The sequence below is a fragment of the Cricetulus griseus genome, chromosome 2 (genome assembly GCF_003668045.3).
Source record: "Cricetulus griseus strain 17A/GY chromosome 2, alternate assembly CriGri-PICRH-1.0, whole genome shotgun sequence".
Lineage (NCBI taxonomy): Eukaryota > Metazoa > Chordata > Mammalia > Rodentia > Cricetidae > Cricetulus > Cricetulus griseus.
The window spans coordinates 317,963,091-317,975,228 of record NC_048595.1 but is presented as its reverse complement, the minus strand read 5'-3'; positions in this window follow the sequence as shown (position 1 = coordinate 317,975,228).

Here is a 12,138-nt window from a genome sequence, read left to right as displayed (position 1 = left end):
CAGCTATGAAATAGCAACAAAATGATTTTATGGTTGGGGGTCACCGCAGCATGAGGAACTGTATTAAAGGGTCACAGCACAGTATTGGAAGGTTGAGAACCACTGCACTAGATGACTGTGGCTCTAGCTTGGTGCCTGTGGAGTTCTGTGGCATTCACAGTTCACTCCTCCCCACATTGACTAACAAATCCACCAGGAAGTACATGACTAGAATTCTCTCTGTGGTTCAGGATGAGTCTCAATGGTAGAGCTTGCCCAGCAAGCATGAGACTTCTCCCTCTGTGACAGGAATAAGAAATAAACTGGAAATCTGGAGTCAGAGTCATAGAGGTTTAATATTCTGGAGATGAACGTTTTAGTGTGGTGTGCATGATTTCCCGGAAGATCCCCCAAGAGTGGAGAATAAAAAGCTAGCAATGTGAGGAGGGTCAGCTCTGAACTCAGAGTGAACTTGGTAAAAGCAAACTGCTCAAGGGAAATTTGGGAAGAACATGCGCAGTTTCAGGCCCTAAGTGCTTGAGTATCAGACGACTGACCACAAGGACTGCCAGATGTTGGGTTTGTGAAACACAGAGGAAGCCCGTGCTTCTGGCTGATTCTCACCTGATCACAAATGAGGTCTTTCAGTAGGTCGTGGGAGGTATCGAAATGTGTCAAAACAACCCAAAGTTCTGGACCTTGGTTCTGTGCAGAGTCGTTAACTCTTCATCTGAATAACTAATGATGGGGTTAAAGCCTTAGAAGTCCAGGCAGCCCACTGCTGGTGCTGGATGCTCCACCAGTGATCCATCACGAACTCTACTCAGCAGCTGCCTCATTTTGTCTCAAGGGTCAAATTCCTCTTATTTAGAAACATCACGGTAACATATTCATGGTTTTTCATGTTTTGTTTTAAATTTGGAGAAGTCGTTTCTGAAGATGTCTGGCATTTAAAAAAAAAAAAAAATCTGGCACCACATTGCTACCACTGGAGCCAAATGTCCCGTGTTTAGAAAGTCACGCAGTTCAGTGTGCTGATTATGCCAAATTATCCTTAACATTAACACTTGTGTCGAATGTTGGTACCCTAAACTCAATACTCCTTTGGCTGAAATGCAAAAGGGAAACATTCAGACTGAGTCCTGTTCCCTTTCTGTGAAGACATTGTTCTGAGGATGCCAGCAACTAGATTCCTACATTCTTGATGAGAGGTGAGGCACAGGAGTGGGCTGATCACAGAACACCCAGGCTTGCCAGCCATGTTGACTGAGGTGTCTGCCCAGCTACATGGCTCTCTGTTCCTAATTTCTTGGTGCATCTCCTTAGCAGGTCTTGGGTCATAGCTTGGAGGCAGAAACCAGCCTTCTCATCCCCCACCATGGCATTTGAGAAAACAAGGCAACAGGAGGGCAGAATTCTTTCACCAAACTCAGCAATGGCCTTACACCAGACACTCAGACACTGTGAAGAAAACTAGGGTAGGAGAGCTCTATGCACGCCCCCAAAAGCTGACCCTCTGAGATGCTGAGTTCACATTCCTTCCGAGTTCCTTGCTCGGTAGACTCTACCATTGTCTGTAGCATGTTGCCTCCAAAATGCAAGGAGGAAGAAACAGGCTGGTACCAACCACATACCAGTGCCATCCTGAGTGCAATGTGCTTTATCCACACAGTACTGTAGTTTCTTGGGCACCTGTGTGGCTCTGGTGCTAACTGGCTCTCCTTGAATCATAGAAGCATAGCTCCCTTTAGGTATTGATTTAAACAGTTTCAAAAGAAAGGACAAAGAAGATAAAGTCATACTAACACTAAAATTAGCAGAGATACTTAAACTATGATTAGAGTCATGTGTCTGGGGCTTCATTCCACGGCATTCATTAAGTGAGGACTGTGTATTCTTGGAGTCTCTGTGCTTTTTTTTTTTTCTGTAACATGAAGTATACACAACATTGAAGGAGAATATTAAGTCCAACAAGTAATAGAACCTAAAAAAAAGATCAAAGTGTCTGATTTAAAAAAAAAACTATTTTATTATGAAAAAATTCAACCTGTGAAAGCAGAAAGAATAGTATAACGGGTCTCCATCCAGTTTTAATCCATGACCAATTTTCTTTCACTCCTACCTACCCATTCTGCTTTCCAATTAAATATATAACTTGGAAGTAGTTCACTCAAAAATACAGCTGCCTCCCCCCCAGATATCCATATGAGATTGATGTCAAGACCTCACCAGTTATCAAAATTCCCTCATATAAAATGTTATAGTCAGCTGGGAATGGTGGCACATGCCTTTACACCAGCACCTGTGAGGCTGAGGCAGGCAGAGCTCTATGAGTTCAAGGTCAGCCTGGTCTATAAACTGAGCTCCAGGCTACCCAAGGCTACATAGTGAGACCCTGACTCAAATTAAAGTTAATTAACTAATTTAATTGACATACTGTTTGCATATAACCTACACATATCTTCCCACATACATCATCTCTAGATTACTTATTCCTAATATAATGTTCTGTAAATGGTTATATTATTTAAGAAATGATGATGGGAAGGTCCGGACATGTTCAATACAGATGAATTTGAAAACTTTCTTTTCAATTCAAGGTTGGTTGCTCTGTGGAGGCAGAACCTGAAGATGAAAGAAAGCTGGTTATATTTTAATCTAAGCTTTTAGTCTGGTGGAGTCTGTAATTCTACCACTGGTGGCTGAAGCAGGAGAATGACCTACAAGTCCCACCTGGTCTGATCCCCATACAGTCTTATTCCCCAATCCCTGAGTCCACACTCAGGCACCCTCAGTCTCAGCTTCCCCCAAATGCTCCATTTCCACTGCTTCAGAACCTTTGTTGCATTCTTTCCATTGCCTACAACACTATCCCCACCTTCCCAGCTCCCTTTGGCTGTGATGACATGTGTGTTCAGATACTAGTTCAAACATCCCTTCTTCCTGAACCTCCAACCAGGACAGACACACAAGTGTGGACACTTACACAGCAGAGTAGTGGGCAACATTTATTTGGAAAATTGCTCACTCAACATCTGGTCCTCTCGGTAGACTGCTTGCTCCATTAGGGTAGGGATCTTGTCAGTTCAGGGTCATTTTCTGTCTGGTATATGACTGACTCTCAATTAACAGGAAGGGGCAAAGGAAGGAAGAAGACACCCCACCCCCATAGCTAATGTATCTTCTTCCTTCATTCCTCAAGTGGAGAGGGGATGGAAGCCTTCATGGGCATTTACACACAGATAATTAGCCTGATTCTGGTCAGAGCACCTAAGATGCTTTCTATATAGGTTAGCAAAGCCTACGGACTCCATTACCACGTCTTCCAACACCCTGTATCCTCATTCATGGATGCTCTGCTAGAGTGTAGGCTCCATGGGCACATGACACTGACTTCCTGACCTGTCTCATCTTGAGTTTAACCTCCCATCCTAGACATGCAGAATGGGCCTGTATCTTCAGGGGCACCCATTCAGGAAACTTGGCAATTTCCTAAGCTCAGATTGGCTTAGGAATCTCCCAGCACAGCACTGTGCTAATTTCATTCCAGACAGAATATAAAGAACTCCTCCCCACATCCTCTCCAGCTCCCCTTCCTCTTCAAACTTCACACAAACACACCACACAACTCCCTTCTTTCCCAAGGACACAGCTCAAGCAATTTCTGAAACCGAGGCTCTGATCCAAACAGTAGCCAATGTGCAGTGCATCTCACTGTTCACAGGAAGACAGGAGGCCTCTGAGCAATTTCCTGGCCCTAGGTTTTTCCATTCCAGTAAACGAAGCCTTCTTCAGCTCAGGAACCTGTCTCTGAATGCAGCCAATGCCCTAATGGAGCATGTCAATTGTGACAACCCGCCTGGTTTCTTTGTTCTTATATTTTTTTCCATTTTTAGTGATCAACAACTGGATCCTCTGCCCTGGAACTTGGACAACTGGCTCTTCTAAGTGTTGATGACTCGTTAGGGCGATGGAATGTGACTGGAGAGTTTCCTTCCTAAGCAGACATTTTGGTTTAATAATACATGATACTTAAATTGCACTCTTCACCTTGAGAGATTTTTGTGCTTTTATGCTTCATTAGGTTGAGCAGCCCCTGAGTTATGGATTGGACACCAGCAAGGTTAAACCATTTGCCACAACCCACAGCTTGCTTTGCTCCTAACAAGGTACTTTGTCTTTTTTAATGTACAAAGGAAACATAATGAATAAAAAATGTAGTTCTCTAGTAATGCCTTAATCAGTAAATTGGCTCTAAGCTATTCCCATGTACTTTTCTCAGCCATGTGAGGGACTCTCCTTGTCTGTACTGACTCTTTGTCTCCTTATGTCATTTCATAGTCCTCTTTCTCCTGGTCCTCCTGCTCCTTCTCTGGGTCCTCCTCCTGACCCTCTTCCTCTTGGTCCTCCTCCTCCTAGTCCTCTTCCTCCTGCTGCTCCTTCTCTTCCTCACACACTCCTTCTCTGTTCTCTAGGGTGCTGTAGCTGCTAAGGGGTTCACTCATATACCACAAACGTGACAGCAACCCTTGCCTTCCACAGAGCTCCGCTTTCAGATAGTATTTTGTCATTACATGCTAGAATGCTGAGGAAGGGATGGTGGGAACCACAGAATACCATCTTCTGTGGTATTAACTTACAACATTTTCATTGTGAATATAAGTATATTACAGAACAGAACATAGGAAACAGACAGTTTAAAGCCTAATTCATCACTTACAGACAACTTAGGCTTTCTTCTCAAGTTTTTAGCTTCCGTTAGGGATGCTTGGACTAGAAAAGTCAGAGGAGAATTGACTTACTTAAGCACTTCTTGACGTAACCGTGATGTAACTGATGTAATTGTGCCCAGGGAGATGAGACACTAGAATCAATTCTCTAAGAACTGGTCTTGTTTACTGTTCCGTTGAGAAGGGGTTACTTCCCTCTAGAGATCCCTTTTGTTTTTTGGTTTTTCTGAAAGTAACTGAAGCCCTCTGTACTACTTTCTTCTGGATCTTGAAGATCCGCCAGGCAGAAGCCATGCTGAACTGAGGAGAAAGTGGCTGCTTCTCATTACTCAGCAAATAAAAGCAAAGAAACCCATGACACCCAAGATGTGAACGAAATACCTGCCATGTTTTCAAAACTAAAGATTCTGTTATATAACATACTATATGTGTTGAAGCCCTTGAAAGGGACCCAAACTGGGGGAGAAAATGAACATGACTGAACTGCAATGATTTTGAGTTAGCTTTAACCCAGACATTCTCAAGTGCTTATGCATGTGCCCTTAAACCCCATGAGTTATTATATCAACAACAGCATATGGAGGTGGGCCAGGTACCGTGTATACAGTGCTCTGCGGAAGGCACCCACGGCAGGGGAGTGAAGAGTTCAGGAGACAACATTACAAAGTATGACTTTGAAAACCAACTCAACCACTTATTAACCTTCCCATGCTTTAGCAAACAAGAACCATAGCTCCCCAAAATACCCATCCCCTAGTGTTTAGGTTGACTTCCTTATCCCTATTATAAGTAGACATGAATGTGACACTTGATGCAATATAAACACAAGCGGCACGGGCCATTCTTAAGAAGGTTTGAGAAGTGGTCTATGATTCCACATCATTTCCTTTCCCCCTACTGTAGCCGCATGAAACTTTTTTCAACAACAGTTATTATATTAGTCTAGGGCCCAAACTTAAGATGCCAAAGCTACGGTTTATTAATTTAGAGGATATATAGCGAAGCGAAAATAAATCCTTGTTTTCCTGCCTCTTTTCCAGTGGAGAATTGGAACTTTTTGTATTGAATCATAGCCTCATCTATCCTGGCAAATACACTTTGGATCTGCAGAAAAATTAAAATGCAGTTACTATGCATGGCAGAAGGCAAGGATTAAATAAGTGTTAGTGATTTCTCCTGTTAGCAAATGTGGTTCTTGCCCACTGTGCCTATTAGCCACAAGTAGACTGCTCTTTGATGTGTTCAGGAAGAAAGAAAAGGAACTCTAAGACCTGCTGCAGAATTCCGCAAAACCTTTTAACAAATGAGAAAATCTTAATGGAAAGGGGTTGGGCAATTCCACCCCGGAGAGAGTTTCCTCTTTGAACTTTGCCAAGGGGTACAGAGCTATGGGTCATCCCAGGAGGTTACTCAGAAGGTAAGGTTCAGATTCATGGATGCTGAAGGTCCCACAGGGTGCTCTGTGAAGCACCATGCTGTGTAGTGATGTGCTGAGATCAGGGAGTGAGCACCTCAGGGGGCGCAATTCTGCCTCTTCCCTGTTGGCTTATTTGTCCTGGGGGAAGTTGATGTCCTTGGCTGGCTTAACAGCCTTATACCTGATATTCCAGAGATCACAGTAAAGATTGCTGGACATCACTATGCATTTCCAGGGCACCTCGGAGGGAGAACCAGCAGGGCCACTGTTGCTGCTTTGGCAGTATCACTTAACAACCATTGACTTATTCATTGATCAATATAGTCAATTAATCAGTCCACCCTATACCCTTGTAGGGCACTTAGATCTACTTTTGAGAGAGAAACCCCTGTCTAAAATTACTCTCTAAAGTGAGCGGCATCTTTATCTGTACTGAGAATGTGATCCCAGCTGATCAGTTTTGAAGACACTTGCTGTTGCTGCAGGCCTCAAATTGGCGACAAATTTGAGAATGGAGGAAAGAGGAACGGAGTGTGGATGCAACAGCTGAATAAGACATCTACTTATAAAAGTAGCTCCAGGCCTTCAGAGACAAGTACAAGTGCAGGGAGGGGACAAAGGAGGACACTGGCTCAAGAATCGTTCCAAAGAACTGTGAAGGAACATTGTGTTCAACATGGAGGGACAATGCTGAGAAGGCAATGATGGCCCTGACTTTCTCAAAGGGACTTGTTTTTCACCATGCCAGACTCTAATGGACATGGAAATTTGTGACACCACTGCCCACCACCAACCATTACACGCCAACAGTATGCCTTAGTCATTATGACCACCAAAAGCACACTTCTTATTCCTACATGTCTCCAGGGTGCTGCATTGCTCTTAGTTGAGAATCACGAGCCTTGGGTATGAGAGTAGTTGGAAGCCAGGTAACAGAAAGCTCCCAGCAGGTAATAAAAGACCCCCACTAAGGAAGAAAGAGCCAAGGAAAAGCCCATCCTAAGATGACCTTCGTCCCTGTCTGCATCTTACACTGACATATGAGCTTGCAGTGTTGAAAAAGGCAGGGCCAGTGTAAAATGCCAAAGAGCTCAGAAGACATGGCATGGGATGGAATAGAATGACTTGGAAAAAGGGAAAAGGACAAGCAGAGGGGCTGTTTAGAATGAACACTCTGACTTCAGCATTCATAACAACTGCCTACATGGGGATCTGGCCCCCTAGGGATCTATCCTTCTGGGGACCTGCCCTCCTGGGGATCTGCCCCCCTAGGGATCTGCCTTGCACATTGGAAACTCTCTTCCTGTGTTTAGGTTGTTGTGATTATTGGAGGTGGGATGGGGGAAAATGGAAGATGAAAGAAGAGAAAGTAGCATTTACAGAGTACCTATACGGCCAGGCAAAGTTCTAAGTATGTTTCAAGCATGTTATATCACAGAGCTTGATAAATAAAGAAGGAACATACATTTAGAAGTCAGGAGCTTTGGGTCTGAATTAGTTGCCTAGTCTCTGAGCTGTAGGGAGCCACCGTCACCATGCCTCCTAAGGGCTGGCTACAGGTGTCCTGACCACACCTATCAAGGCGTGGTCAAGGTGAGGTCAGGTGATGCGGGATGGGCTCTTAAGCAACCACAAGCACATGAAACAGTCTCTTCCCCTTCTGCTGCCCCTTCTCTCTGGCCTCCCTGTCTTGCTGCCCCTGGGCACGCTCTGGCTTGCCTTTGGCTGGTATTTTTCTGAATAAAGGTATCTTAAACCAACAAGCTCGCCTTTCACTAAGCCTTGGTTGTTTTTTATGCAGAAAAAAATGAGTATAAAAAACCCAATAACTGTAGGATTATTACAATAATATAAAGTATGAAAGATAAAGGATATCAAACAAGGAAGTAATTAACACTAACATTTGATCTTCCTAACAATGCTGGTCAGATAGTCTCAGGGCTATGCAAGTAACAGAAAGAGACTGGAGACAAGGTTAGGGCGGGAGATTTTAAAAGGTCTATAATTTTCATTCCAAGCTTCTTGTTTGCCTATTCCACTGCTCTTCACCTGGGCTTTTTAAAAGACAACCACAGTGGTTTCTCTCATCTTGAAAATGGGCCAGGGGTGCCAGGTTCTGCTCTTTACTGGCTAAAACCATCAGGAAGACAAGGTGGGAAATGTTCTGGGTCAGCCATGGTGGACATGACGAACAAAGCATGCACATGACTGCAGTTTGCTGGTAAGGAGACATTGAGCCACACCCTTTGGCTGTGGCTGAGGTCACCTGCAGAAGCCTGGAAACTCAGTGCCTTATAAACATAACTATTTGAAGAGATGACACTTAGAAAGAATGGATGGCAGTGGACAGAAACAGGGCTTGTGGAAGCATTCATTTGAATTCCTTTCTGTATTGCTGCTAATTTTCTGAAAGGCTGGAATTTAATTATATTTATTTAAAGGTCCATAGCACCAACATAGAACCTCCCCCACATGGGGTAGCCAAGGAACAGTAGCTGCTGCAATGAGAATAATTATTCTCAGAAAAATGACTAGTTCTCAGAAACTGGTTATTTCTTCATTGTCTGACAATTCCATTTTTAAAAGTGATGTCAGCCTGCACGAAACTCGGAGCAAAGTGGTCCATTTTAGATTCTACCGTTAGGTTCTTTTCTCTTATATTCAAAAACCTTAACTCCCATGACACCCCAGTAATATGTTCATTTTTTATGAATCAGCTAAATAGATTTAATTAATAATTTACACACACTCCCGAAAACACTATAACCCCCAAGCCAACTGTTTCTGTTATCAGAAGGTTGCTGATAATAATAAAGTTAAATATCCACCCATGAGATGATCTAGAAGTGAAATTATCAGCTGGCTAAATATCGAGTCTGCTGTGAAAGTTCACTTGAACTTCCCATTGACCTTTGACAACCGTGGCCCTCAGCATTTTGCTTTGTGGCAATAGAGCACTTGCTTGGCTTCTCTCCTCTGGTGCAGAGGGGCTCAGTGGTTTGTTTCCTTTCGTAGCCATCGGTGACGGAGAGGAAAGTGCGCTTCACACAAGCTCTAGTCCTAAGCTCAAGCTGCTGTCCCTTTATGTGTGTGTTTTGGTGCATCGAATACATTAGGGATATGAACATGACAAGTCGGCTGAACCTAAAGATCCAGGGACATGCCTGTCCTCTAGCCTGAGCTCCCCCAAGTGAACACCCCTCACCCGGAGTATCTGTACAAAGCTCGTCTTCACTGCCTGGCTGGGACTAATGAAATGTTGAGGAACTGCCCATCTCCAGCTGCCCTGCTTCCTCCTTCATGCTTTCTCTCATTAATGCCATGCCAGAAGGTCTATTCAGCCTCAACAGAATGTCAAAAGCAGTGACAAGTGGTGCCTAAGCAATATTTGCTGTTTCCTGTGTCACTAGACCATGTTGAAGACAGCACATGTACTCCTTCATATGACTGTCACGTCATTGTAGGCAGTAACATTCTTTTCTTCATTTTTTCAGTGAAGGAACTAAAACACAAAGAAGCTAGGAAGGTTGCCTAAGGTCATATGGACAATAAAAGAAGGAACTATGACTCTGGAGATGGTTGATAGATAGAAGAAGAAATAGAGCAACAATAACAAATACTAGTTGGGCAGTTGTGGCTCACGCCTTTAATACAATCCTCAGGAGGTAGAGGCAGGTGTATCTCAGAGTTTGAGGCCAGCCTAGTCTACAGGATGAGTTCCAGGGTGGCCAGGGCTGAGAAACCCTGTCTCAAAAAAACAGACAAACAAAAAGGAACAAAGAAAAGGAAGGAAGGAAGAAAGAAAGGAAGAAAGAAAGAAAACAAATGCTTCCAAATGCTTTAATCAAACACACAAAGACGGAAAAGCTCACTGTCACCAGAATCCTGCCCCAAACGTCGTTCTACAATGTGTTACTGAACTCCAGGTTTGGTCCCAGGAGTAGATCCCAGACTTCTTAGCATGGGGACACTTCATAAATATGAAAAAAAAGAACTATTTTACAAACCCCTAATGAGCCTGAAAAAATACAAAATAAATAAAAGTTACTTTGAATATTTACATTGATTTCTAGGTAATTAATTGCCATGATAGAACCAGATTTGAATAATACAGCTACTTATCCTTCCAAAAAAGCTGGCTTGCAGACAGACACTGGGAAGCTGACCCCTGTATACACTCTATGATAACTCTACATTCTTAGATCCACTGTGCTGACCTCTGCCGAATGTGCTTGTTGTTTCTGAGCCTCAGTTTCCCCACCACTAAAGTAGGAATGATATGAGATGTTGTTTTAAGCCTCTCATAGAATTAGTGTAAAACCATGATGAATTCAGAGGGCTTCTGTCTGAGACAGTACAAAGATGGGTTGCCATACAGTCCCTGGCCTGTCTAGCTCTCATGTGGTTAGGGACAACAAACACCCCTGAAATCACAAAGGACTAAATATGTTCTCTAAACCCTAGGTGGAGAATAGGACAGAGTGTGTACCAAAGGGTTTCACTGACACCTCACAGGCACACAGGAAATATTCACCTCACTTAAAAGACATCAGAGATATTTCTACAGCAAGGTGTGTGTGTGTGTGGGGGGGGTGTTGAGCAAGATGTTTGAAGTCACAGGCATCCACAGAGAGCGCCATCTGGATTTAGATGGTTTCCTCTCTGTGACCTAAAACTGCAGTTGAAACAGGTGGTGTATACCTCATGGTGATGGGAGATTTTTGGCTTGATTCCATTTGATTTGAAAGTATGTTCAGATTTTTGGGTGACTACTAGGGAGAGGAGGTTGCACAATGACCCTGATAGTAATGTTAGATACAATGTCATGCTGATCTAATTGAAGACACATTCAGCCTGCAAACTGAAACGCATGGTAACTTCATGGCCTCAAGCCCCTGCACAATGCCACAATCGCATAACTTCCAACCAAGTCTATCTCAGTTCCAGGCCATCACTGATGCCAAGGGACAGACTCCTAGAAGACATTTCCCTCCATGACATCAGCTTAAAGGTGGCAGAACATATTGCAGCCTCTCCCATTGCATTACTGGAATGCAAAAAAAAAAAAAAAAAAAAAAAAGTCAACCCATCCACCCAAGGAGGTTCAGCTCGAGGCCTCTCTTTTCTCTACCCTTGGGAAAGCACCCGTCTTATGAACAATGATAGTTCCTCTTCATAATCAAAGAATTCCCACATAGCACTCAGGTGTGAGGCCTTAACTGTACTAAGTGATTGGAAGGATAGGTCCTCTCAGCTGGCACCTACGGAGCACCATGCTGTCCAATTCCTGCCATATATGAGATAAACACCTGAGAGATGAACAGTGTGTGGTTACAGTGCTGGCAAGCAAGATGGCGGTGATTCATCTCAAGCAGCTAGCCTTAGCATGGGATTGGGACTACTCCTGAATCCTGTCTTGCCACTGTGCCCTGCTGGCTTCCTAGGCTGCCAACTCACCCCTATTTTACATGTTACCAAGAGGACAGGAACCAATAAATGAGGAGGCTTTACCTGCCTTTAGATTTGGTATTCTTTGAGGAGGTGGTGACGGAAGATAAGAGAAAAGGAAAACCATGAGGTCATTCTTAAAGAACTACAGGACTTAAAACCGAATGCGTCCTTAGATGTTATTGGTCCAGCATGTTCATTTTTTGGCTGAGGGAACAGCAGCTCTGTCATATGGCTGGCTAAGGTCCTTGGGTCAGTGGCCTGGCATACCTGATTTGGGGCTCAAGATACCTTTCTTTCTCTCTCTCTTTCCCAGAGCCAAATTCCATAGCAAGTATACCATATCTTTCTAGAGACATTCTAGGCAAACAGAAACTAGATTCTGGTTTTCAGTTTGCTTACAAAAAAAAAAAAAAAGATTCCTTCTAGCCTGACAGTGGTGGCGCATGCCTTTACTCCCAGCACTCAGGAGGCAGAGTCAGGCAGATCTCTGTGAATTCAAGGCCAGCCTGGTCTACAGAGTGAGTTCCAAGACAGCCAGGGCTGTTACACAGAGAAATCTGT